The sequence below is a fragment of the Stegodyphus dumicola genome, chromosome 5 (genome assembly GCF_044657685.1).
Source record: "Stegodyphus dumicola isolate Sdum_Otavi_A_Nest chromosome 5, ASM4465768v1".
Lineage (NCBI taxonomy): Eukaryota > Metazoa > Arthropoda > Arachnida > Araneae > Eresidae > Stegodyphus > Stegodyphus dumicola.
This window is the reverse complement of record NC_140772.1, coordinates 232,274,071-232,300,463: the sequence shown is the minus strand read 5'-3', so window position 1 is coordinate 232,300,463 and position 26,393 is coordinate 232,274,071. Positions and strand designations below refer to the sequence as shown.

General features: G+C 33.0%; 1 long non-coding RNA gene across 1 annotated transcript in view; it reads left to right on the top strand.

Moving 5' to 3' along the window:
• Positions 1-26,393, top strand: part of LOC118194472 (uncharacterized) — a 123,072-nt gene that overhangs the window by 26,567 nt on the left and 70,112 nt on the right. The window contains exon 2 of the long non-coding RNA XR_015041043.1: positions 8,412-8,496. This is a non-coding gene — a long non-coding RNA (uncharacterized LOC118194472). The remainder of the gene's footprint in view (positions 1-8,411; positions 8,497-26,393) is intronic.

Genomic DNA, 26,393 nt, shown 5'->3' with positions numbered 1-26,393 from the left:
CCACTCTGTTACTCGGCTCCGTGAGCTCAGTTCTTTTATTTTTATGTATTGGTAAATTGTACGTTTTTGCTTTAAAAAAAATATTGAAATATGTTATTCTTACCTTCTGGTTAAAGTTTTTATGCCCTTTAGTGAATCTGCATCCAATACTTGTAGAATTAATTGCAATGTTATTAATAATAGAATAAATATTAGTATAATCAATAATACAAGAATTATTAATGAAAATTGTTTAAGAGCGGCTAACCTAATTTTTGTTTACCATAGCAGTTCTATAATTAAAACACAATAACACGCTGAACAAATACTAATTCAGAAGTCAAACAACAAAAATTTGAAAATATAACGCTGATTTTTGTTGTTTGACTTCTGAATTAGCATAGCAGTTCTGTTTGTTTACATTTGGAACTTAGCAGAATAGTGAATTAAGTCAGTTTCTGCACTAACTTCAGTGTCTTTTTGCCGAGTGGTAAATTTTCAGTTTTGTGCACCGAAAAATCTGCCTTCTTGCTCACTGGTCGAATTGCTTGTTTTTGCCTATAAACTGTAATTGTAAAAACTGTGTTTTTAATTGTTTTAACTGTATTTGAGGTTTCCCCCCCCCCTTTTTTTTTTTTTTTTCTTTTTTTTCTATATTTTGCAATTTTTAATGAAGATATTTCGAGATTTTATGCATAATTGAAGGAGAAATCTATGTCTAATGTAATTCGAGGAAACAAATTTAAATGAAATGCAGGAAAAATGGCGTATCATTTAATATTCCGTACACGGAAGTCATGTGGTGTCCGCATCAGATTTTTTATTTTACCATCAAAGATTCACCTATATTTTAATGGGTATGCCTAAAAAGTATTTTACTTTTTGTTGTGTTGATTATAACCGGTATAAAAACAATGAATATTATCAGCAGTTATTTCTCTTAAAAAAAATCCAATCCCTGCCCTCTCCCCAAAATGACTTTTCTGTGCAGTTAAAATAAAACCTTCTTAGCCTATAAGTTTGTGCAATTGAAAACCTGCACTCTACTGGTTTGCCACGAATGAACTCTTGAACAAACTTGCTCATGGTTCAGACAACCAGAACATATGAAATATCTTTAACTAAAGATGCATTAACATGATTTTGAAATTGCATAGCAGGTATGTAGATAATAAATAATAAAGGCAGCTCTTCTTTTCCAGGTATTATTAAGTATAGTTTCTATTCATTTACTAATGTATGAAAGCATAGCATCTTAAAAGTAATGCTTAAAAAATACTTGATCTATGTTAGTGGTTCTGAACGTTTCGACTAACGCGTACCATCTAAACAAGTTTGAAAAACCTTAGTACCATCACTACATTTTACAATGATTATTTTTCAATTTCTCAACAGAAATATTTAAAACAATATTTTGACATTTGCATAACCTGTTGGCTATTTGTATTAAATATGCACACTTAAAAAATTGCATTAAAAATGGGTTACCATTTTAATTATCAAAATTTAAGTTATTCTAAAATTTAGTGGGATTAGTTAATTATGTGTAGAATTTTAGTGTGAATAGTTCTAAACTTTAGAGTGAAATTTGGGACTGTTTTTGATAGAGATCAATTTCTTTATGTCTGGTGTTATTTTACTTAGCTTTAATCGCAAATTAGGATCCACTTTTAAATTTGTTCCGTATTGATTTTTCAAATATAACATGGAAGAAAATCTTTGTTCACATAAATAGGTTGTGCAAAAAGGCGATAAAAATTTGATAGCTTTATCTGAAATGCCTTTAAATTCCTTTTTTCGGTTCAGCCAAACTTCAACAAGTGTGTTATTTTTGAAATATTCAGTTACAGTTCGATTACAGGAGATTTCTATCGATTGTTCTTTTCCTTCAGAACATTTTTGAATTTAATTGTTAAAAATAGTTTATTCTATTGTTTCTTTCCGTATAATTCAATGGAGGACTTGACGTTTTAATTTTATTCCTAGAGAAGATGGGTTTCATAAAACGTTATGCAGAAGAGTCCTTAAAAATGATTGATCATAGCAACCATAATTGTTTACATTTGAAACTTAGCAGTATAGTGGATTTGTTGCCAACCTAGAAAAACCAAGCTTCGCAACAACAAATATAACGCCTTCTTTTATTATTGCGAATTAAATCATGCTTAATCCATTCTGGAATTTATTCGAGGAAATAAGTGTTTATGAATTACTTCGTAATTCTTAATACAGATAATTTTGATTTTTATACATTTTTGCCTTGTCCCGAAATGAGAACTGAATTAATTGAACGAGAAATACTGAATCGTCTGTGAAAAACTGTTTCATTTTGTTTGTTTGTTTTTAATTTCTTTTACATATCGTTTTAGATTTATTATAATATTTGAATACAACATGTTGCAACGATTAGATAATTCTTCAGAGGATTTAAATTTTGTGCGTTCTGAGTTCTAAACACGATGCCAGGAAACTGTTATCATCATGCGCCGTTTATGCTTCATTCTCACTGAGTCGGCAATTCACACTTTTGTGTAATAATTCCGACGATATGTTTATAAGTTGAAGTTATAAAATGAATGAGATGTAACGCTGTTAAGTGAACCTAGCGCCAGAGTGTCGCTATGGTAAACAAATATAGTAAATTTTAAAGAGTGCATTTATTCTATTGTAATTCTCCGTATAAGGAAGTCATGTTGTGTACACATCAGATTTCTTAAATTTTTCATTCAGAATTTATTTGATTTTATAGGGCAAAACTTTAGTAACAAAAATAGTTTCTTTAATTTAATTTTTTTTTTTTTTTTGCTTCTCTAATGCCCTATACATTTTCTGGAAATTTCAATGTGCGAAAAGTTTATAAAAGAAAGTTTACTGCAAAAAATGGTTGTTCTTTTTTGAACGTAAAAGCACCACCTTAAAACGATGTTTAAAAGTATGTTTCTGAAAAGAATGTTACTGGAAGCTGATAAAAGAAAACTTTAACCAAAAAGAATATTTTGTATAGCCCGTTTCTCACAGAAAAACGAAACCACGAGTTTTGAATGAAATACGCATTACTCTAGAAAACTGAATATCGTTCTTGAATATTTTTGTTGGTAAAATTTCCGCTCGAAAGAATTTTAAGGTAAGAGAGAAGAGAGGCCTTTGAGGTATGTCTCATTCTATAAAATCTTACAATTCTCAGAAAGCAGAACATTCTCCGCCAAAGGAAGGCCGCTCCACTTAGCTAGACACTTTCCCTCGGGAGAGAGTGAGGAGAGAGGGTTGCTATGGAAACGATCCCCATCCCTCACCCGAGGATGCGTTTCTACGTTAACGATCGGCATCCCCACTCACGACTCGCTTCAGGACACAAGTCACGCGGCTACAATTCGATTCTCGTTCTGTTGTCTCGCTTAATTAAAATTCGTTTCTCTTATAAGAAGAGCCACCTATCCGAGTCTGGAAATCGGTATACACCTTGTAAGTGTTCCTGATTTAAACTACACCTATTACGTCATCTGGAGAAGCATTAGATACACCTATTACGTCATCAAGAGAAGCATCTAAAGAAATCAATTGATTAAAGATACAGTCTATTTTAACTTTTTATTTATCCTTTTATGTGTAATGATTATGGTCCAATACATTCGTTCAGAGATAACATTTTCCTGGAATTTTTAAATCTTATTATCTAAACTGAAGATTAAAAAAGTTAAAAGAAAATAGAAAAAATTCTGTAAGCTTTCTAATTTTATATTACGCCCAAAAGGGCGTTTCTTAACGTTTTGTGTGTTACCTTTATTTATTAAATATCATGTTCTTCGCACCTAAGCCATAAAATTCAATTCAACAGAAATTTCGCAAAATATTCAAAAAGAGCATATCTTTAGAATTTTCGGTACACAGTCTCACACGCTGGAGATAAAAATGTTAGTTTTTTTTTTTTTTTTTTTTTTTTTTTTTTTTTTTCCGTACAGTGTCGCTATGAAATCGTTGAGTTTCTTAGTCAAAACCTCATAAATGCTTTCCAATGTATGAAATCGATAATAAAACAAATTCCAAATTTGGGCTTCCAGATGCCCATATTCGTGGGGGGATTGAGTTATTCAAAACTGGATGGCTCTAGGTATCGTGGTTTTATCGCAATGCGAGAATTATGCAGATTCTTAATATTTAATTTCTTTAAATATAACACAGGGCGATAATATTGGGTGGAAACAATCTGAAAAGTGAAACGGACATTTAAAATTTTCGACTCAAAATGCCAAAACGAAATTAATAGCCCTTCTGGGCTCACAACATTATGTTGCACTCTTATCTTGACTCTGAGCTTTGATTATTTATAAGTAAATAATTTTCTGATTTTTAATTAGCTTATTGATGTAATTATATGGTGATCTTGTTTGATTTGGGCTATTTTGTTTTAATTGAATATTTAAACTCCTTGTGAACCGCATACTGTTACAGAAGGTTTACAGAGGTAAGTAAAAAACAAAAAATACACCAACATAACACAAAATAAAAATAAACTTACAAATTTGCAGACGAGACGTAAGAGATAAATAAGCAGAAGAAAGATAATGGCATTTTATCTTCAACAAATACATGAAGAGGAGGGAATGTAATGTTCACAGAGTTTTAACTTAGAAATTAGTTCTTTTCGTCCTTCCGTGTGCTTTGAACAATAGAATAACAAATACTAATTCAGAAGTCAAACAACAAAAATCAGCGTTATATTTAAAAAATTTTCACAGGACTAGTTTCGATGGTTTTCCGAACCATCATCTTCAGCTGCAAAACCGCAAAATGCGGTTTTGCAGCTGATTTAAATATAACGCTGATTTTTGTTGTTTGACTTCTGAATTAGTATTTATTCGGCGTGTTATTGTGTCTTAATTTTAGAATAACAAATGTTCTACATTTGGTACTCCTCCGTAGCTGCAGAAACGCAAGTCTGTATTAAATAACACGCATATCTTCTGACACTAGATAAATTAAATTACCATGTTCAGTTAGAAAGTTAGTAATTTCAAAATTGCAGCAAAGTGTTTATTCTTCAGTCTGTGAGGAATGGAAGGAAAAAATAATTTAGCCAAAGAGGCAGCAGTTTTTGTGTAGTTCATTCGACTTGAGTTTTGTTTCATCCCTACTTTTTTTCTTGAAGAATGACTTAGGCAGTATCATTGCAATATTAACTTGAAGGTTTGTAGCTTGTCTTGCCAACCAAACAGCCCTTTCATTTCTTAGAATGCCAGTGTGGCCACGTACATGAGAAAAGATGACGTCAACACCTTTATTTATTGAGGTCTTTAAGAATGGCATGAGAATCGACAATTTACTTATTACATGAGAAGATATTCATAAAATAATATAAGGATGAAAGAGAATCCGTGCAAATAAGAAATTTGGCACTTAGCGAAGAGCTTTTAGATATCCACTTAATTGACTCATTAATGCACAGTAATTCGGCTTGGAAAACACTGCATTCATTCGGAATTCTCAAGAGTTTGTATTCCAATTCAGAACCATGATTGAAAAAGACATAAGCTAACCTAATTCGATTAATAATTTTACTGTCGTCTGTATAACATGTAACTGGGAAATTATCATCAACGAAATTGTCATAAAGGATAGTTTTCAATTTGCATTTTCCTTTAAGCTTTTCGTTATTTATTTGAGCTCTTATTGCTTTATTTGCCTTCTTAAGTTTTAATTTTCTAAGAGAGAATCATATAGTATTTTTACTTCCTTTATCTGAAATGTACCATGAAGCTAACAGGAAGAATTATATAATCTATATATATAAAGAAGAATGTATGTGTGTTTGTTCGCGATTAACTCAATCACTACTATAGCTATTGTATAGCTATTGTCACCAAATTTTTTCCAATTCTTTTTTAGGTGCTAGAAAAGGTCAACGTCTACTTTAAAAAAGAAAAAATAAATAAATAAAAGCTCAACTCAGAAATATTAATTAAAAATTCTGAAAAGGCTCATTTTTGTCCTCATTTTTCCGAGAGGCAATAGTCTCGTAGGTTGGACAAAAAATCTGCTTTATTTCGAGAAGTGTTGCCACTGCTCGCTTTCAAATCCTAGAGTTTGTTAATCAAAAATTTCTGAGTTTTACAGTGAAATAAAAAACTGTTCCCATCTTCGTATGACTTTAATCAGCCGATATATTAATTAAAAACTCCTAAAACACTCATTTTCACACTCATTTTTCCGAGTGGCAACAGTTTCGCGCGCCGGAGATATAAATCTGCTTTATTTCGAGAAGTGTTGCCACTGCTCGCTTTCAAATCCTAGAGTTTGTTAATCAAAAATTTCTGAGTTTTACAATGAAATAAAAATAGCATTGCCAAACATTAAATATATTATTTCCCATTCCAAAAATTCGTGGGAAGCCATTTCGACTGTTCCCATCTTCGTACGACTTTAATCAGCCGATATATTAATCAAAAACTCCGAAAACACTCATTTTCACACTCATTTTTCCGAGTGGCAACAGTTTCACGCGCCGGAGATATAAATCTGCTTTATTTCGAGAAGTGTTGCCACTGCTCGCTTTCAAATCGTAGAGTTTGTCAATCAAAAATTCGTAAGTTTTACAAAATCTCTATATATAAAGAAAAATGTGTGTTTGTTTATTTGTTTGCATTTGAATTTTTGATGAATTATGATCTATTTTTCGCAACGTTTAATCGACACAAATTGAATATAGGTGAAATATTGGATGGAACTGGTGCTTTTAGGATCATTTGATTAGAAAGAGGAATATCATTAAAAACTGCGTGCCATTCTTGCTGATATAATGAGAGAGAGTTAGTTTATTTTCTATCGAAATTTTTTATGTGCGTTCCTTATCGCATCAGACTGAAAAATGTATGAGTATGAATCTTATTTTTTGCATCGTTATTAGAGAATAATTACAGCGGTATTGACCTCTCTGTTATTAGATACATTACTCGCAATCATCGGGTACTTCCGCTAGTATTTATATAATTTATTATTTTCGTTATTATCAATGCATGTGATTTGGAAATTTTACTATAAAATCCAACCTATTTGGAAATTACGTGTTTGTATACTGTGTTATTTTGCTTTTAACCTTGTATATTCTATGAAAATAATTTTGTGGCTTTTGAAAAAAAATATATGCATTTCTTATCATTAAGATATCATTCTATTGTTAAGAGAGCTGAGAAGGAATTTTAGACAATTACCTTTTGATAATAACATAAAAAAATTATTCCGTAGCTTTTGATAAGTATAATAAAGTAAAGAACCAAATATTGTTTTAATTAATTACCTTCGAAGCATAACTGATAAGTTATATTTTAGTTTAAGCAACATACATACGATATTAAATCTAAATTTCTACGTTCAGTTTACTGCTTTTATCTTAATACTATTCACATGTCTTTAATATTATATGCAGGAAATCTCCGAAACCATATAAGGTATATTCTCCCTCCTCTCGACATGCCTTCGTGTTGTACTTCGGGCGTCTGAATACGAACTACGAGACTGTAATGTTTTTCAATTCCAAGAAACGTGAAAAATCAACTGTGTCCTCGCCGGGATCCGAAATACGAATCTTCCAGTTAGCTGAGCGTGTTAATCACTTAACTATTAGAACACGAGCTGTGAAATACAGTAATTTTTCATAAAATCTATAAGGTATTTTCTCCTTCCTTTCAGCATGCCTTCATGGTGCAACTGTTAGCACACTCGGCGCGTATTCGAGAGGTCTAGGTTCGAGTCCCGGCGAGGCACTGCGCATTTTTCACTTATTTCCTACTTCAAAATTCCTAATGACAATTAGGAATTTTGAAGTGAAATACTATTCAATTTCCTAATGATTCTACAGTGGCTCCCCAACTAAAAAGATGGTGGATGATGATTCTTCACCACTAGGATTTGTTGACTGAGTCCCCTAATCCCCAGTCGCCTTTTGAAAGGGGGAGTATATAAGGTATTTTCTCCCTTCTTCCAACATGCCTTCGTGGTGTAACGGTTAGAACACTCGGCGCGTATTCGAGAGGTCCAGGTTCGAGTCCCGGGGAGGGTACTGCACATTTTTCTTCTCTCCTGCTTCCATAAAATCCTAATGACTCTACAACAATACTTCAAAAAACCAACAATTATTATAGTTATGTTTCTTTAATATTGTGCAAAACATCATTATGCTTCCAGAAATTTATTCTTGCAAAAGTTCGAAAGAAATGCTTGATTATTCTGGTGGAGGTGATTTGGGAAGATGAATTTTACCATGACAACAGCAATGCATACGGGCATTACTGAATAACACAGCCTGACATCGCCTCATAACTCTTTACCTTTCTTTTGTACGCTTAATATTCTAAATTTTTTTAATAATTCAAATTTAATTAGTTTTTATTGATTAAATTACCTTTAATTAACGTGTTCTGCTTTTTAATTTGTTTCAGGTTCAAGATATAAACTTACTGTAATAGAATGAAAAAGAGCTCAAAACATTAACCAGTTTGAAATGTACTAAAAGGACTATTTCTGGTAAGTTGTCATCTAACTAGTTTTTCTATTTATTTGTTTATTGCTGTAGTTTGGATCAGTGCGTTTGAAAAGGATCGGTTCCCGCTTTGAGGGATTGAAATTGAGGTTATTTATACATTCGGTTGTGAAGAAAATAATTTAATAATAATTTTTAATAGGAGAATTAATTTATTTAAACACTTGACAAGTTTTTATTTATTATTTATCATTAAAAGGACTGCGAGGATTGTAATAAGTTGTATAATAAGTAATAATAGTTGTTGCTTCTTCAGTGTCTTCTCAGTTGCTGCCAAGAAGGGGAGAATGACGTTAATTATGAAGGAGGAAGTAAACAGGTGTGCTAGACGTCATAAAGGGGAGATATTTTTTAAACGAAACTTGTTTTTAGGTCTTGTTAAATACCAATATATGAGGCCAGAAATGAAAAACTTCTTACCTGATATTTCTTTTCTTAATTTCGCAGAAATCCTAGCACTATAGGTGCTTAAGAAAAAAAAAAAAAAAAAAAAAAAAAAAAAAAAAAAGCTCTCATGTGCTATTTACTATATTACAATGGAGACAAATTATATACGGTGGAAAAAGATCTGAGGAGCTCTTTTTATTTTATGTGTTATTAAACAGTATAATAATGTTAGTATGCACTTCTTCTAGAATATTAATAACATATATCTACTTATAATTGCAAATTATATTATAATTATATAATGATTTTATTGAATTTATTTGTTCATTCATATTCCCTTAATTATTCTAAAAATAAGGAAGGTTTGTGCCTTTCTTTAATTGTATATGGCAAAGCGTATGAGGGCTAGCTTTCGTGGAGAATTTTTTAGGGAAAAAAGGCTCATATCGACATTGCACTTAAGTAAAGCTACGAACTCAGTGTTAAGCTGTAGGGGCGCTGGTCCGATCCCTTTGTTAAATTTGCCTCTAATTTTCAGGCCCTCGTTCGTTTTGTTTTTTAGTTTATCTATTCGAATAGAAACACATGTTACTGACTGAACTTTCCATACCTTAAACTGAACGACCTCTAAACGCGATGAACAATATTTTTGTAAAGAGAAGAGCCTTTTTGACTGTACAATCAATTTTAGATTTAGCTACAATACCCTTAAATGGAAAAACTTTACGAAAATTTAATCCTGAATCTTATGTAAAAACGATTGTGAAAAATCATCGCTCGGCCTAGATCCTCCTAGAAGATCAAGTGATGTACAAGAAAAAAATAATATGCGACAAAAATGTATTTAGTATTATCTGCAATATTTGATAATGCTTAGATTTTTGCAAATTAAATTTTATTTTTCTTAATTTTTTAAGAATATTCTCTTATTTATTTACAGTTATTTGTATTTTTTTTCTAAGAACTGAAACATTTAATTAGACTCTGATATTCATATGATGATATGACTCTCTGATCTAATGTAAGTATGAAATCTTTGTTAAAATTTTCATTACTCACAGTAGCTTGAACAGCCAGCCTGTTCACCTGATTTGGAGAATTGAATTGGTAATTCACACTGGGAATGAATTACCAATTTGATCATTCCATTCTTTGGTCTTATCGATTTGAATACAGCGAGTCTGAGTAAGAAATATCTTTCGTTCAATATAAAAAAGACTATAAACGCATTTCTAGATCATTTTAAAATATAGTTTTGACTACTGTTTGAAGCTTATTTTAAAACATTTATTAACTATAAATATAAATATACATATTGCAGATTACAACGAGAATAACATATATGTGTCTGCAATCACGAGAAACTATTTGCTGTATATGTAGTAGTGCTTGGAATATATTTGTAAGGTATTTTCTCCCTCCTTCAAGCATTTCCTCAGGGTGTAACGGTTGCACACTCGGCGCGTATTCGAGAGGCCCAGGTTCGAGTCCGGCGAGGGCATTGCACATTTTTCTCGTCTCCTGCTTCATAAAAAGCTAACGACTCTACATATTTAAATAGGTAATTAAATATTTTTCTTCAAATAAAGATTAGAGCAGACTGACTATCAGCTTTTCATCGACTATCGTCATCTGTTCTCGTCAACAAATGATAACACCCTGGGTTCAAATTCCATTCAGATTCTTTAATATGATAAATGACGTTTTCCCAAATATCAGCAAATAATGAATTTTATTTCTTTAATATTATAATAGTTTATTGCTTATCAGTACAAAAACTGAACTAATTAAAGAATAAACTTATTAATAAAATGTACACAAACATCAATAAGGAAGCATTTATGACAACTATTTTTACTAATAGTTTTTACAAATATTTATACCATTAATGTACTTAATGAAAACCATTTAAAACCAAAATAAGATTTACATTAATGAATTACAGTTAAGAATAGTGGTTCCATTGTTCTGAATAGAATTGAAATAATTCGAAGATTAAATCTCATAATTTGTTTTGATGGTTTTGTACTCGTAAAAACTCGGACTGAAAAACCGTACCTTTTTCATCTTGCCTGCTTTCAAAAAATACCTAATGTCCCTACAGTGGCGCCCGAACTAAAAGAATGGTGGATGATGATTTCTCTCCACCCAGGATTTGGCGATTGGGTCCCCTAAAAACTCCAGTCGCCCTTTAAAAGGGGGAGTATATAAGGTATTTCTCCCGATTTCCTAGTGTGCCTTTGTGGTGTAGTGGCTCTGCACGCTGGGCCGGTATGCCAGAAGTCCGTGGTTCGATTCCCGGCGAAGGCGTTTGCTCATTTTTCAACTTGCCTGCTTTCAAAAAATACCTAATGTCTTTACAACTGAATAATTGTTTCATCCACGTGATAATATTAAGCTTCGATTACTATTTAACATTAATCTTCTCTTAAACAATCGGATTATTTTCAGCACTGTGATTAGACAATGCTTATAATAATAATCTTAACATCGCTAAGATTCACTTCATGGATTTCTATATTGATTTTTTATAGAGATGTTAAAAATTGCAAGTGTATATGTAAAACGTAACGTATAAAGTACGAGTCATGTATATGTACAGGGTGTATCAGTACAGCGGTGACAAACTTTCAAGAGAGATAGAGTATTGTAAGGATTATGTTAATTTTATTAACAGTTAGATTTTAAGTTAAAATTCCTTTCCTGTCAAATTCTTAACTTCAACTTACTACTTCCGACCAGAACATAGTTTTGGAATCTTGATGAATATTTAATGAGGAGGAGCAGTATTTAAACCAGAAGTTACTCACTGAGTCAGAGAGAATCAGAGTTTTTTACGCGCGTCTGCCTTTTTGGCAACTCTCTCTCTCTCTCTCTCAAAGCTGTTATTACGCTCGGCCGTACTCAGGCCCTTGCTAAGCTTTGTACCCAAATAAGTTAAGGGGCCAACTCGATTTGAACCTTGATAGCTTCGGCTATATTTCTTCAGTTAATCTTAGTTTTAGTTGAATTCTTAGTCTTTTAAGTTCAAGCCCAAGTGCGGGCTTTGTTTGTACACTCCCAGGCGGAGTTTTGTTAAATCTTATTGGAATAATAAAGGGTTAGTTACCCTTCTATCTTGTTGTTTCTTGTCACCCGAACTTGAGCGATTATTTGCTTATCAGTTCTTAAGATTCTTCACTTCCAACATTAACTTAGAATTACAAAGTGAAATACTCTATAGTATATCTAGACAATGGGAAATCACATAGGAATGCGTCGTCGGAAACTCTTTCCTGGCGCGGTAGTGACGACATAAAAGTCACGAAAAAAAGGACACGAACGGGGTGAGAAAACATGTTTATTATTCGGAGAACAACAAAAACAAAGAAAAAAACAACTTAAAGAGACAGCAATCGTCATCAAAGAAGGCGTTCGAAATGACGTCTCGAACTGTGATGCATTAATCGCGCGTCATGCATCATCCAAGCGATCTTCCATGCGCCAGAGAAATCAGGCCTGCATCACGGTCCGGGACAGTAATTTCGAACACCTTCTTTAATGACGATCGTTATTCGTTTTTGTTCTTGATAGCTTTCTGCTGTGCTAAACACGATAAAAACATCTTTTGTCTCACCTTTTGTGTCGTCGCTAACGCGCCAAGAAAGCGTTTCCGATCTATTGTACTATGTGATTTCCCATCCGTTAGGTGTACTCTGTATCTCCTGAAAGTTTTTCAACGCTGTACTGATACACCCTGTATAACGTAAACGTACTGCAAAGGAAAATGAGTCCCAAAAATGTTAATCCTCTTCTATTAAATTCCAAAAAGGGGTGTATCAGAAGGAAAATGAAAATTAAAATCGATTAAAATTGCATTTTCAGGTTGCTTATTGTATTGGACTGAAATATTCGAATGTGAATTATTTGAATATTTAAAAAAAAAGTTATAGATGAGAAAAAAAAAAAAAAAAACCGATGTTTCTTTCCTTGTAGAATGCACATGAAACAATTTTTACTTAATGAAATCTTAAATGTATTAGCTTGTAAGATTTTCACTGGAGTAATTCTCAGTTACTGTAGAAAGTGACGAATCTTAAGAACTAGTTAGCGAATAATCGCTTAAGTTCGTGTGACAAGAAACAACAAGATGGAAGGGTAACTAACCCTTTGTTATTCCAGTAAGATTTAACAAAACTCCGTCTTGGAGTGTACAATCAAAGCCGACACTTCGGCTTGAACTTAAGAGACTAAAAATTAAACTAAAACTAAAATTAACTAAAGAAATATAGCCGAAGTTATCAAAATTGTACTCGAGTTGGCCCCTTAACTTTATTTGACTACGAAGCTTAACAAGGGCCTGAGTACGGCCGAGCGTAATAACAGCTTTGAGAGAGAGTGGCCAAAAGGCAAACGCGCGTAAATCAGAAACTCTGATTCTCTCTCACTCTGTAAGTAACTTCGCGGTTTAAATACCTCTCCTCCTCATTAAGTATTCGGAAAAATCCCAAAACTACGTTCTGGCCGGAAGTAGTAAGTTGAAGTTAAGAATTTGACTGGAAAGGAACTTAAAATTTAACTGTTAATAAAATTAACATAATCCTTGCAAGCCTATTAATCTGTCTTGTGTTCAGTACCTTAGCAACTTGGGTTTTATCGAGCACCGTCCATATTAATGTACCAATTGTTTTTTTTTTTAATTTAAATGCTTGAAAAGTGATTAGAAAAGTATCTAGACTTCTTTTTTCCCCCTTAAATTCTTCATTTAAAAAACTGCATTTTCAACTATAGTCATGTGAAATAATGCTGTAAGTATAATTCCGTACTGAAAAAAGGAATGACTTGGAAATGGAATATCAGCATTCTGATTCTCTCTAAGATATTGATATTGCATAAATATATTTGTATCAGTGAACATTATTTTTTAGGATATTTTCTTTTGATATAGTTTAATGATTTCACATGTATCTAGTACGTATGAAACCGAAAATTGCATCAATAATAAAGGATAGACCGTCTAACTTTTGGAATTTGAATCGACTATTAAAAAAAAAAATAATAATGAAAAATTTCCTCAAAATTATGAGTTTATTAGAAAGATTGTACATTTTCATTTAATAATGAAACACGGCATCATTCAAATGACTGCCACGGGTGGCTTGACAGTAACCCATCCGATCAACCCAATTTTTCAGTACAATTTGGGCTCCAGTCGCATGAATGGCAACTTCGATTTCGAAATCCAACGGGGTCAAATCCCAAGTCCAGTTAGGCGAAATCACATTAAGACAGTATATTTACGCACATGCTTTAAAAAGTGACGCTATGTTTATTATTATTTTTTGAGATGTATGTACAGAAGTTCTCAGGAAAATGATAAACATTACAGGTACACCTCGCGGCAAATTTTTCTCCTAACCACATCCGCTTATTTTTCTTTCCTTCAGTTGCAATTATGTAAAAAGCCAAGAACAATTCATTATTTTAATCAAATGTGTCTCTTTAATGGGAAAAACTTGGCTGTATGCAGATTTTTTACTTCCTTATGCGAAGTAAAGTTGCGAAAATTGTAATCGTAAAAAAATCCGGGTGTCGTATTACAACGAAAATATACATTTTGACTACTATCGAATGCAATTTATCGATGTTTTCGCTTGACGTCTGTACGTAAGGGCAGAACAAAGGATTCTTTTTCCCAAAATGGGTTACAAAAAGGATTTAAACTGGATTCAGAAGAGATTTTTTCGTGACATCTGTACGTGCGCACGTATGTATGTATGTATCTCGCATAGCTCAAAAACGGGTAGCCTCAGAACGTTGAAATTTTGTATATAGGACTGCTATAACATGTAGTTGTGCACCTCCCTTTTTAGTTATACCAACGCTGTTACTCGGCTTGGTGAGATCAGTTTTTTCTTTATTCTTATAGGTTGGTACATTGCGCATTGTTTTCTTTTAAAAGGATTGAATTATGTTATTCTTATCTTCCTGTTAAGATTTTTATACTTTTAGTTAATCTGCATACAATTGTTGTAGAATTATCAACAATTTAAAAGTTGTTTAACTACGGTTAGGCTAATTTTTGTTTATAATACCAGTCCTGTTTGTGTGTATTTGAAACTTAGCAGAATAGTGAATTAAGTCAGTTTCTGCACCAACTTCAGTGTCTTTTTGCAGAGTGGGAGCAAAAGTAATGTATGTATGTATTTTAATTATGGCAAAGCACACTAGGGCTATCTGCCTAAGAGGAGGAATGCCTTTCGTGGAGGACTTTCTAAGGGAAACTGGCTCGTATACACGTTACACATGGGGGAAACCAAGAGGGAGCAAAAGTAAAGTTTCAGTTTTGCGCAACGAGAAAATCTGCTTTCTTGTTCGCTGGTCGGATTGCTTGTGTTTGCCTAGAAACTCTAACTTAAATTTTAAAAATTGTGCTTTTAATTGTTTTGACTGTATTTAGAGTTATATGTTTTTCTGTATCTTTCAATTTTTAATGAAAATAATTTGAGTTTTTATGTATTTTTACCTTGCCGCGAAGTGAGAATTGAATTAATTGAATGAGAAATCTATCTCTAATGAAATAAGCTGAAATGAAATGCAGGAAAAAATACGTATAATTTAATATTCCGTGCAAGGAAGTCATGTGATGTACATATTAGTTTTTTTTTTTTTTTCCTTAAACTGAATAGATTATTTTAGAAAAGAAAAAAGAAAGAAAAAAAAAAAAAAAAAAAAAAAAAAAACAGGCCTATGAAAATCCCGCGCATAGTATCTCCTCACTTAACAAGAAACAAAACAAAGCCAACAAAGCGTTCCAAAAAGAATTCTCGAGGGGAAATATTTTTATTAGTTAAAGAGAAACTCGTCATCAGTTGTAGATTTCAACAGCGTACCATGTTTAGGTACCCGCTGGAGTCATAATTTCGAACTCGTCGTAATAGCTGTCGTCTTTAGACTCCGAAACACCGAAACTGTCGTTACGATGCGCCCGATGAGTCGGCAATGCGGTCTCCTGGCGCTAGTCCAACGTTTTGTTTGCTAGAGCTTCTGCTGGTGTTGCGGGATTCACTCGACTACACCGGGAGTAGGCACGCTCTGGTTGCAAATGGCTCTTTGTTTTTCCTTGTTACCTAAAGCATCACAAAAGTAAATAATTTAACCGCCCGTGAAAGGAAAGTACTCGACTGAGACAAGCACTATCCATTATTAGACGGCGCACTTTTAACTCAACTAAGTGTAACAATGTATGGAAGAATAGATTATCTGTCTTCTTCGTTTCATTGTATACAGATACAAACCGAGGTAAACATAGCCTACATGTTCAGTTTGGTAAATAAGCGTATGTAACTTTCCAAAAAAAAAAAATCAGGCATTCTCTTAACGATTTAACTGCGGATAAATTTATAAAAGTAAAAATGACATTTGTTATGATGCAGTGCCATGTTTAACTTCACAAATAGAAAATACTATCTAAAGAGAGCATACTTAGATATTTATTGGTCCAAATGGGCAATTTGCCCAAAAGGACTATTAATTTCGTTTTGGCATTATGCGTCGATTCACGGTAAGCGTAGTTTCACATTTCAAATTGTTGCCACCCAATATTATCACCCTGTGTTATATTTAATGTAATTAAGTAAGGAAAAATCTGCATAAATATATGTATGTTCCTCGCATTGTGATAAAACAACGGTACCTAGAGCCATCTAAATTTGAATAACGTAATCTTCCACAGCATATGGGCATGTGGCTCTAATATGAATTTGAAATTTGTTTTATAATTGATTTCTATTTTGTGACACTTCAACGAATTTTTTAATAACAAACTAAACGGTTTCAAAGCAAGGAACACTCTAAGGGTAAAAAGAAACATTTTTTATCTCCAGACTCTGTATCAGAAATTCTAAAGATAGGCGCATCTTAAAATTATTTTGCGATAATGTCGTTGAACTGAATTTTGTGGTTTAAGTGTGATATTTAATAAATAAAGGTAACACACAAAGTGTTAAAAAAACGCCCTTTTGGACGTGTCTTAAAATCTGAAACATTTAAGGTTTTTCTTTTTATGTTGAACTGAAAGCGATGCGGTGAATTTATTATCAAATAAATTGATGAGATTTGTAACTTACCACATGTGTTATGCGTTCAAATCTTAAAACACCTGGAAAAATTTTCATCGCTTTCGTCTTTAATTACTATAGTTCAGACTTGCCGATACTGAAAATAGGGTTTCGGCTGTATTCTATCTCTTAGAACTAGAAAATAAAATAAAGAAAAACTTTAAAAAAAAATCTGAAAGACTTCAGATTTTACATTAAGCCCAAAGGGGCGTTTTTTAAACGTTTTGTGTGCTACCTTTATTTATTAATATCAGATTCTTCGTACTTAAACCAAAATTCAACAGCAATATCGCAAAATAATTTTAAAATGATCATATCTTTAGAATTTCCGATACACAGTCTCGTGCGCTGGAGATAATTTTTTTTTTTTTTTTCATCCAGTGCTGCCATTGGTGGCTTTGAAACTGTTGAGTTTGCTAATCGAAATTCATTAAAGTTTACAAAATTTGAAATAGGTAATAAAACAAATTCAATAAATATTCGGGCTTCCAAGTGCCATGTTCGTTCGGTTGGAGGACTATGGTATTCAAAATTAGATGGCTTTGGGTACAGTTGTTTTTTCACAATGCGGCAAACATTCATGCATATTCTTCATTATTGTTTTTTTAGATAGAATATATGACGATAATATTTGATGGCAACAGTTTGAAAAGTGAATGAACGCAGAAAAGTGAAACGACGCAAAATGCCGTTTTGAAACTAATAGCCCTTTGGGTCTGTCACCTCTTTGGGGTAAAAACATTTCGTAATCGGAAATAGAAGACTTATATATGGTGACAAAATATTAATCTGGTTGATATGTGATGAAATTTCTCATTCATTTGGAATTTTGTGAATGTCGTATATCTTTCAAACAAAGTAAACTTAATGTATAAATGAACTTTATAATAGAAATTTAATAGCCTATTACAATTATTAAGTACAATCATTGAAAAGACTAAAGAAGGTTTAATAAATTAAATTTAATGAGTTTTGTTCAGCATTTGTAGCATATAGACTCGTGTTATGAATCTTACCAAAAATCGTATGTTCTGAAACAAACTTCATAACTTTGCATAATTTAGTTAAAATCTGATCTGGTATTTATTTAAGATCTTTAAACTTCTGTAACATTACTGATATTTTCAATAAAGTTCCGTACTTAATTATAAGCGCTGTTGTGGCAGCGCGATCAAGAAAAAGAAAATGATTTAAGTTGCCATGAAAATCGCAGACGACCTTTTTACTTTTAGATTTTGCATTTTAACAGTTTGAGAGAACAGAATTAAAACAGTGTTGTGAGTGTTTTCAAAATGAAAGTAAATAAAATGTTTTCAAAATATAATTGGCTGAAGTTTTGTAACAATTGTCTATAATCAACAACATCTGGCCCTATAATGTTATTAAGCGTACTATGGATAACTATGAGATGTGAAAATTCAGCCTTCATTTTTGTGATATTCTACTACTATGCGATCAAAAAGTGAACCGTTCTGAAGATGTTCTACTGAATTAGCAACCAGTAATAAAGTAGGCGCATAAGCTTTTTTGGTCACTTACCTTCTTAAATGAATTTCTTATTATTTCTTATTTAAGTAAGAGTTAATTGTGTTGAGTTTTGGAACTGAGTTTTGTTCAAAAAATGTTTAAGAACGCGAGAAAAGTTGATTTCCAGTTTGCTGCTACAGAGTTAGGAGAGCTAGTAACAGATAGAATGACGATTGCAAATCTGATTAATTTTATATGTATATAAAGTATATAAATAGCAAAAGTATATAATATATATACACAAACTGTTACTCTGCTCAGGGATATTAGTTTCTTTATTCTTACATGTTGGTAAATTGTGCATTTTTCGCTTTAAAAACGATTGAATTATATTGTTCTTATCTTCTGGTTAAGATTTTTATGTCTTTAGTTTACCTGCATATTATAGTAGTAAAATTAACAACAATTTAAAATTTGTTTAAGTGCGGTTAAGCCTAATTCGTTTTTCCATAGCAGCCATATTAGTTTACAATTGAGACTTAGCAGAATACTGGATTTGTTGCCAATCTTGAGAAACTAAGTTTCGCAACAACAAAATAACGTCTTCTTTTATTATTGCGAATAAAATTATGCTTAATCCATTCTGGAATTTTCATTTAAGTTATTAAATTATCTCATATTTAATAATTAATTTTATTTTGATATTAGAAAAATTAGTTGATAAACCGTGATGGTAAGTAGACAGCTAGCAAAATATTATTTTTTGTCCCTTGTTAGAAAATAAATGGCCTAATTATGCAATGAAGGGTGTAAATGTACTTTTATTCATTCATGTTTGCAATATTATTACGTTAACTTGTAACATTCATTGAACGTACACAAAGTATGTATAACCGTATGCCATTATACTTTGGAGCACTGCATAATTCGTGAATAATAGACAATATGCAAACGTTTGAAGCCCTGAAGTGCTAAATAATTCCGATTTGACCCATTTTAAATAATATTTTTTACGACAACTTTCCTGGAATTTAGAATGAAGATGAAATTTCCCATCAAATTATCACTTTGAGTCATTCTACTAACTATGCCTCCGGATCCCATAAAACAACTCTCTTCTTAATTACGTCATTAAAAAATCTTATTTTCACTAATTTTTTTTTTTTTTTTATCTTTAGTAACCTCAAAAATATTTATTTCTTATTTTTTTAAGAGGTTCCGTTTCTTCGAGCCATTTCTTTCGAAATTTAGAGCCACAATTCCGGAGAAAATATTGACTGCTCGATTTTTTCTTTTCTCAGATTGAGCAGTGCGCCCAGAACAGGGGGGCTCTAGAAAAAGAGGGGGCTGTAATGACGCGCGCGTCGTAACCGTACCCGCAGGTGCCATAAGCAACACGCCCTGGCGATAAACGGTTCCTCCGGCGATTTGGATATTGGATGGGGTCGTAAAAACAGAAGCTGAGAAAGGAAAAAAAAATAAATAATAAGACGAGCTCTATTCTTAGGTGGTGGTAGTTGAGAAAAAATATTTTTTACTACTTCGCGCTGTCGGAGCGGAACGCTTTTTTATTGATACGTATGTCCTAGTATGGGTTCATTGCCGAGTATGGTTTATCGACGAGCCGATGAGTCGGTTAATACCCATCCATCTCCAATACACATACTTTCTTGGAGCATGTATTTGGGGTTGGGAACGGTCGGTTTAGGTACTGATTGGCGCTTTAACTACGGAATTGTAACTCTGACGTAAGGAGTTAGAAAAAGTTGAAAGGTTTCCTAACTGAGGGAACTCATGAAGATGAAACTATTACGCATCAGAAGGGTTTTAAAATAATGCGCGACTAAATATTTCTTGAATGACTGCTTTCAGAGTTCAATCTAAAAAAGGGAACACGTAAGGTCTATGATAATTTTAATTGCGCTGCAGCTCATGCAAGATCAAAGTTTTTATGCAAAGAAATCCTCAAAAAAGAAACGTATCTGTCAATAAGTTGTATAGACTTTAGGTTATTTTTATGCGAGAGACTTGAAAACTGAGCAATGCCCTCGCTGGGACTCGAACTTGGACCTCTCGACTGTGCAGGCTCCAATAAAATATTGGAGAAATTACAATTTTAACAATGATAAAAATTAAAAGACACAAGTGGGTTTCAATCAAATTTGTTGCCAATTATCAGTAGACCTAGACCTTGTTCGAGAAATGACTTCTGTGCATATCTTGAACCAGAATCCCTACCAGAATGACTTTTTAGTATAGCGATGTATGCAGGTGAGCTTCGAAGGAGTATTTAAGGGAAGTTCAACTTACTTCGAGAGCGAGTGCTTAGGAGTCCTTCAGTGACGCGTGTTTGCCTTTTGGCTTCTTCATTCTTGAACCTACTACACTGAGCCGTACTATGCGCGCTTGTTGATAATCGCCTGCTAGGTCAATTTAAGAGCCAACTACGTTATGTATTTGTGTTTAAGTTCGGCTAAGTCTATTTAGTTTAGTATTAGATTAGTTTCTTATCCTGGTTTAAAAGGACGAGTGGAGGCTTTCCTGTAAGCCCGAGAAGGGGCCATTTGTTAGTATTGAGTGAATAAAAGGGTGTTTAAACTCTTCTCAAGACTCTATCATACACACTTGAACACAGCAATAATTCGCTGCTTAGTTCATTACGTTCCTCGACATATTAATATAGATTAGGTACTGAAGAACATTACAGTGGTTATAATGAAAAGAAAAAGAAATGGGTACCAACTTGCAAAGCTAATTTTAAAAGCATTTTCGCAATTATAAACCTACATAAATCTTTTTCAACTGCTTAAGCTTTAAGTAATACTCAAAATTACAAAATGTATTTAAACTTAAATTATAGGAGTCTTACTCAAAAGTTTATTTTTTTAACCGTTGTTAAATTAATTATGTAGTGTTCAAAAGTATATTTCTCCCTGCTTTCTGCATTCCTTCGTGGTGTAACCGTTAGCACGCTTGGCCCGTAATCGTGAGGTCCATGTTCGAGTCCCGGCGAGAGCATTGCTCATTTTTCACATTTCCTGCTTTAAAATAACGTAATAACTCTACAGTGGCGCCAGAACTAAAAACAAAGGTGGTGGATGACGATTCTTCACCGCTAGGAATTCGCGATTGGGTCCCCTAATTCCCAGTCGCCCTTTAAAATGGAGAGTATATAAAATATTTTCTACCTCCTTTCTACGTGCCTTCGTGGTGTAACTGCCAGCACACTCGGCGAGAGATCTGTGTTCGAGTCCTGGCAAGGGCATTGCTCATTTTTCATGTACTCTTGCTACAAAGTAACCTGATAAATTTACACTGGCACCCGAACTAAAAGGGTGGTGGATGATGATTTTTCACCACCCAGATTGGGAGATGGTGTCTCTTAATCCTCAGTCGCTCTTTAAAAGCAGGAGTAAAGTACTTTCTCCCTGCTTTCTGCATGAATTCGTGGTATAACGGTTAGCACATTCGGCGCCTATTCGAGAGGTCCAGGTTCGAGTACTGGCGAGGGCATTGCTCATTTTTCACCTTCCCTGCTTTAAAATAACATAATGACTCTACAATGTGAGTTCTCAAACGCTGCCTGCTTATGTGCAGAAACACCTTCTTGAAGTATTTCTGTGGATGCTTTTTTGGCAGAAGTAACTCGTAATTATACTCGCTGGTTGTAACTATTTGCTACTAACTGTTTGTTAGCAGACTAACTTTTTGCTAAGGAAATGTAGAAAGTTTTCCTATTGTAAGATCACATGTCTAGTATAAATAACTCCACTGTTTTTCCTCTAACTCTGTTACTTCAACATTCGTTTGGAAGCTGAGAGACTGCGATATCGATTCTCTTCTTGGGGAAAGGATTCACAACTTAGCATAGGCAAAACATTTTATTCTGAACTATTTTTAAAGTTATTCCCGAGGTTTATTTATCATTATACCATATTTATTGTAATTTATCTATACTTTAAATTGAATTTATCCAACAGTTGTAACTTTTATCCAATAATGATACTTATCCAACTCTGCAGCTTCTGATGTTTGAAACTTTCTAAGAAAGAAAATAAAGATCATACTAAAATAAATTTGGGAAATAAGGTATATCGTATCTATTTTTATTTCATTGTACGAAGTAAAAAGGAAGTATTGTAATCGCGAAAAATTTCGGGTATCATATTTCAACGAAAATATTGATTTTCACCGCTTTCCAATGCAATTTAATGATGTTTTTACGTGGCATTCGTAAGTAAGAACAGAATAAAAGACTCTTTTCCGAAAAATATATATATATATATATAAAACTGATTTAAAATGAATTCTGAAGAGAACTTTTCGTGGCATCTGTGCGTACGTACGTATCTCACATAACTCAAACGAGTAGCCTCAGAACGTGAACATTTTATATGTAGGACTGCTATAACATGTTAGATGTGCAACTCGTATTTTGCTTGCAATCGGCCGCAACAAAATTATATAAATATATATATAAATATATATATAAATATATATATATATATATATATCCACTCTGTTACTCGGCTCAGTGAGCTCAGTTTCTATTCTTATATGTTTCTAAATTGTGCATTTTTACTTCCTTGTACGAAGTAAAAAGGAAGTATTGTAATGGCGAAAAGTTTCAGGCAGCATATTTCAACGAAAATATCCATTTTGACTGCTATCGATTGCAATTTAATGATGTTTTTGAGTGATATCTGTACGTAAGGACAGAATAAAATACTCTTTTCCTCCAAAAAAAATTATAAAACTGCTTTAAAATGAATTCAGAAGAGAATTTTTTCGTGGCGTCTGTACGAACGTATGTACGTACGTACGTATCTCGCATAACTCAAAAACGAGTAGCCTCAGAACGTTGAAATTTTTTATATAGGACTGCTATAACATGTACATGTGCACCACGTATTTTGGTTGCAATCGGCCTCACCAAACGTATATAAATATATTTATATATATATCCACTCTGTTACCCGGCTCAGTGATCTCAGTTTCTTTACTCTTATATGCTTTAAAAATGATTTTATTTTGGTTGCAATCGGCCTCACCAAACGTATATAAATATATTTATATATATATCCACTCTGTTACCCGGCTCAGTGATCTCAGTTTCTTTACTCTTATATGCTTTAAAAATGATTTTGCTTTAAAAAAATTTTGCTTTAAAAATGATTGAATTATGTTGTTCTTATCTTCCGGTTAAGGTTTTTATACCTTTAGTAAATCTGTATGGAATATTTTTAGAATTATCAGCAATTTTAAAGTTGTTTAAGTGCCGCTAAGCCTAATAATTTTTTTGATGGCGGCCATTGCTTGTTTACATTCATGCTTAATCCTTTCTGGAATTTTTTCGAGGAAATAAGCGTTTAAGATTTACTTCGTAACTTTTAATACAGATATTTTGAGTTTTTATGTATTTTTGCCTTGTCGCGAAGTGAGAACTGAATTAATTGAATGAGAAATACTCAATCGTCTGTGAAAAACTGTTTCTTTTTTGTTTTGTTTGCTTAATTTCTTTTATACATCGTTTTAGATTTAATTATAGTATTTGAATGGAACATGTGGATACGATTAGATAATTCTTGAAATGATATAAATTTATATGCATTCTGAGTTATAATATGGACGAAATGTAACGCTGTTAAGTGAACCTAACGCCAGAGTGTCGGTATGGTAAACAAATAGAGTGAATTTTAAAATGTGCATTTATTCTATTGTGGTTTATGCGCGATCGACGAAGTAGATTTAATTCAATCCAATAAGATTAAATGAAATGCAAGAGAAAATGCGTGTAATTTAATATTCTGTGCAAGGAAGTCATGTGGTGTGCACATCAGAATTTTTTTTCTTAGTAATATTGTCTAAACGTGTAGCTAAGTGGTAAAAATGAAATGCTCCTATAAACAGAATGTTAGAACAGCATCAGTAAAAGTCCGTGGGGCGTCGAAGGATTTATTTCTATGAAAAGCTCTGCAGCTGAAGTCCGGTAGCCAAAGAAAGAGGGTAATTAATGGTCTCTTACAGACTTTTGTTTAAAAGCTATGCCGATCAGGGACATCGTTAAAAAGGCTATTAAAAGAGCCGAGTGATGGAGTAATGTCACGGAGAGGTACTCAATCAATTAAGATAATCAATTAATGGATCTCATTGGATGAGACTGATTACAGAAAGAGTGTTTCAATAGTGGGTTGAAGAGCTTGCTGATTTAAGAATAGCGTATGGCCTTTTAGTATACCTCCCCCCACCCCTTTTCCTGTTTCTCTCACAAACCAAGCGCGCTGCTTATTTTATTTCATAATAAAAATTTTTAAATATTATTTAAGGTAAGCTTTAAAATTTTGTTTATATTTGTTTCTTTTTTGAATCATTCTGTCTAAAATAACACTATGATAACCAAATTTGTGTACCATATGTTGTAAGGTTTCCCTTAGTTCAATTAACCAATTATTGAAATTTTCCTCTTTGTCTTATCAACACAAGAGAATAATAAGTGCATTTTTTGTAATATACCTGCATTACAAGAGTTTTGAAGTTGTGAAAATGAAACGCTGTTATAAACATCATTCTCTTCTACGGCTTGATATACATGAATATCATATCTAGATATAACAGATAAGCCGTAATAGTAGTTGCATTATTTTACATTAAACTCTTATTACATTTTTTTTATCCTTTTCAACGAAAATCTGTTAAGAATTCCAAGCAAAGAACCACTTCCAGTTTATCGTAGTGTCAAAAATCTAATATATTGTTTTCAATCATGATTACGCGCATCGTATATGCATATACGAGTTTTAAATGCCAAATCTTAGAAACTCTGGCTTACTTCATTATAGAATTCTTCACGAAAATCTGTCCACAGCTTCATGTAAAGTATCGTTTCCGGTTTATGACAGTTTTAACCAAGATTTTAATTTGTGTTGCTGTTGAAACAGAAGTCTTAAATAGAAAATTGGAAAGTTTTGGATTATATTTTGTACAGTTTTTAATGAAAAACTGTTTGGGCTTCATGCAAAGTACCATTTCCGGTTGTCCATTAAAAACTATTATGCGCTTTAAGTGAAGTAAAAGTTCCAATTGTTCAGTTTTACGCAAAATCTAATCGACTGTATATGAATGCAGAAATCTTTATAAGGTATATTCTCCCTCCTTCCAGCATGCCTTCGTATTGTAACGGTTAGCACACTTGGCGCGTATCGAGAGGTCCATGTTCGAGTCCCGGCGAGAGCACTGCTCATTTCACGTCTCCTCCTTCGAAAATAAGCTAAAGTCTCTACAGTGGAGACTAAAAGAGAAAGGTAATGAATGTTGATTCTTCACCAGCAGGATTTGGCGATTGGGTTCCCGTATCCCCAGTCGCCCTTTTAAAGGGGGAGTATATAAGGTATTTTCTCCCTCCTTTCTGCATGTCTTCGTGGTGTAACCGTAGCAACTCGGCGCGTATTCGAGAAGCCCAGCTTCGAGTCCCGACGAGGTCCCGATTGCTCATTTTTCATGTCTCCTGATTCGACTCCCGACGAAGGCATTGTTCATTTTTCATGACTCCTGATTCCAGATAACCTAATGACTCTACAATAGCGCCCGAAGTAAAAGGTGGTGGACAATAATTTGTCACCACTATGATTTGGCGATTGGGTCCCCTAATCCCCAGTCGCTCCTTCAAAGCGACTGGTAATACAGGTAACTTTAAAAATACCTGGTAATACTTTAAAATACCTTCAAAGGTATTTTAAAGATATATAAAGTATATAAAGGTATTTAAATAAGAAAGGAATTTTAAATCTTAGAAAAAGTCGTGGAAAAAAACCTGAAGTTAACCTATCTTTATTCCAGAACACTTTGTAAAATGAGTTAAACTATGTATGAACAGTAATAGTATACTAAGTATGAACAGTATATTAAGTATCAGCAGTATACTAAGTATG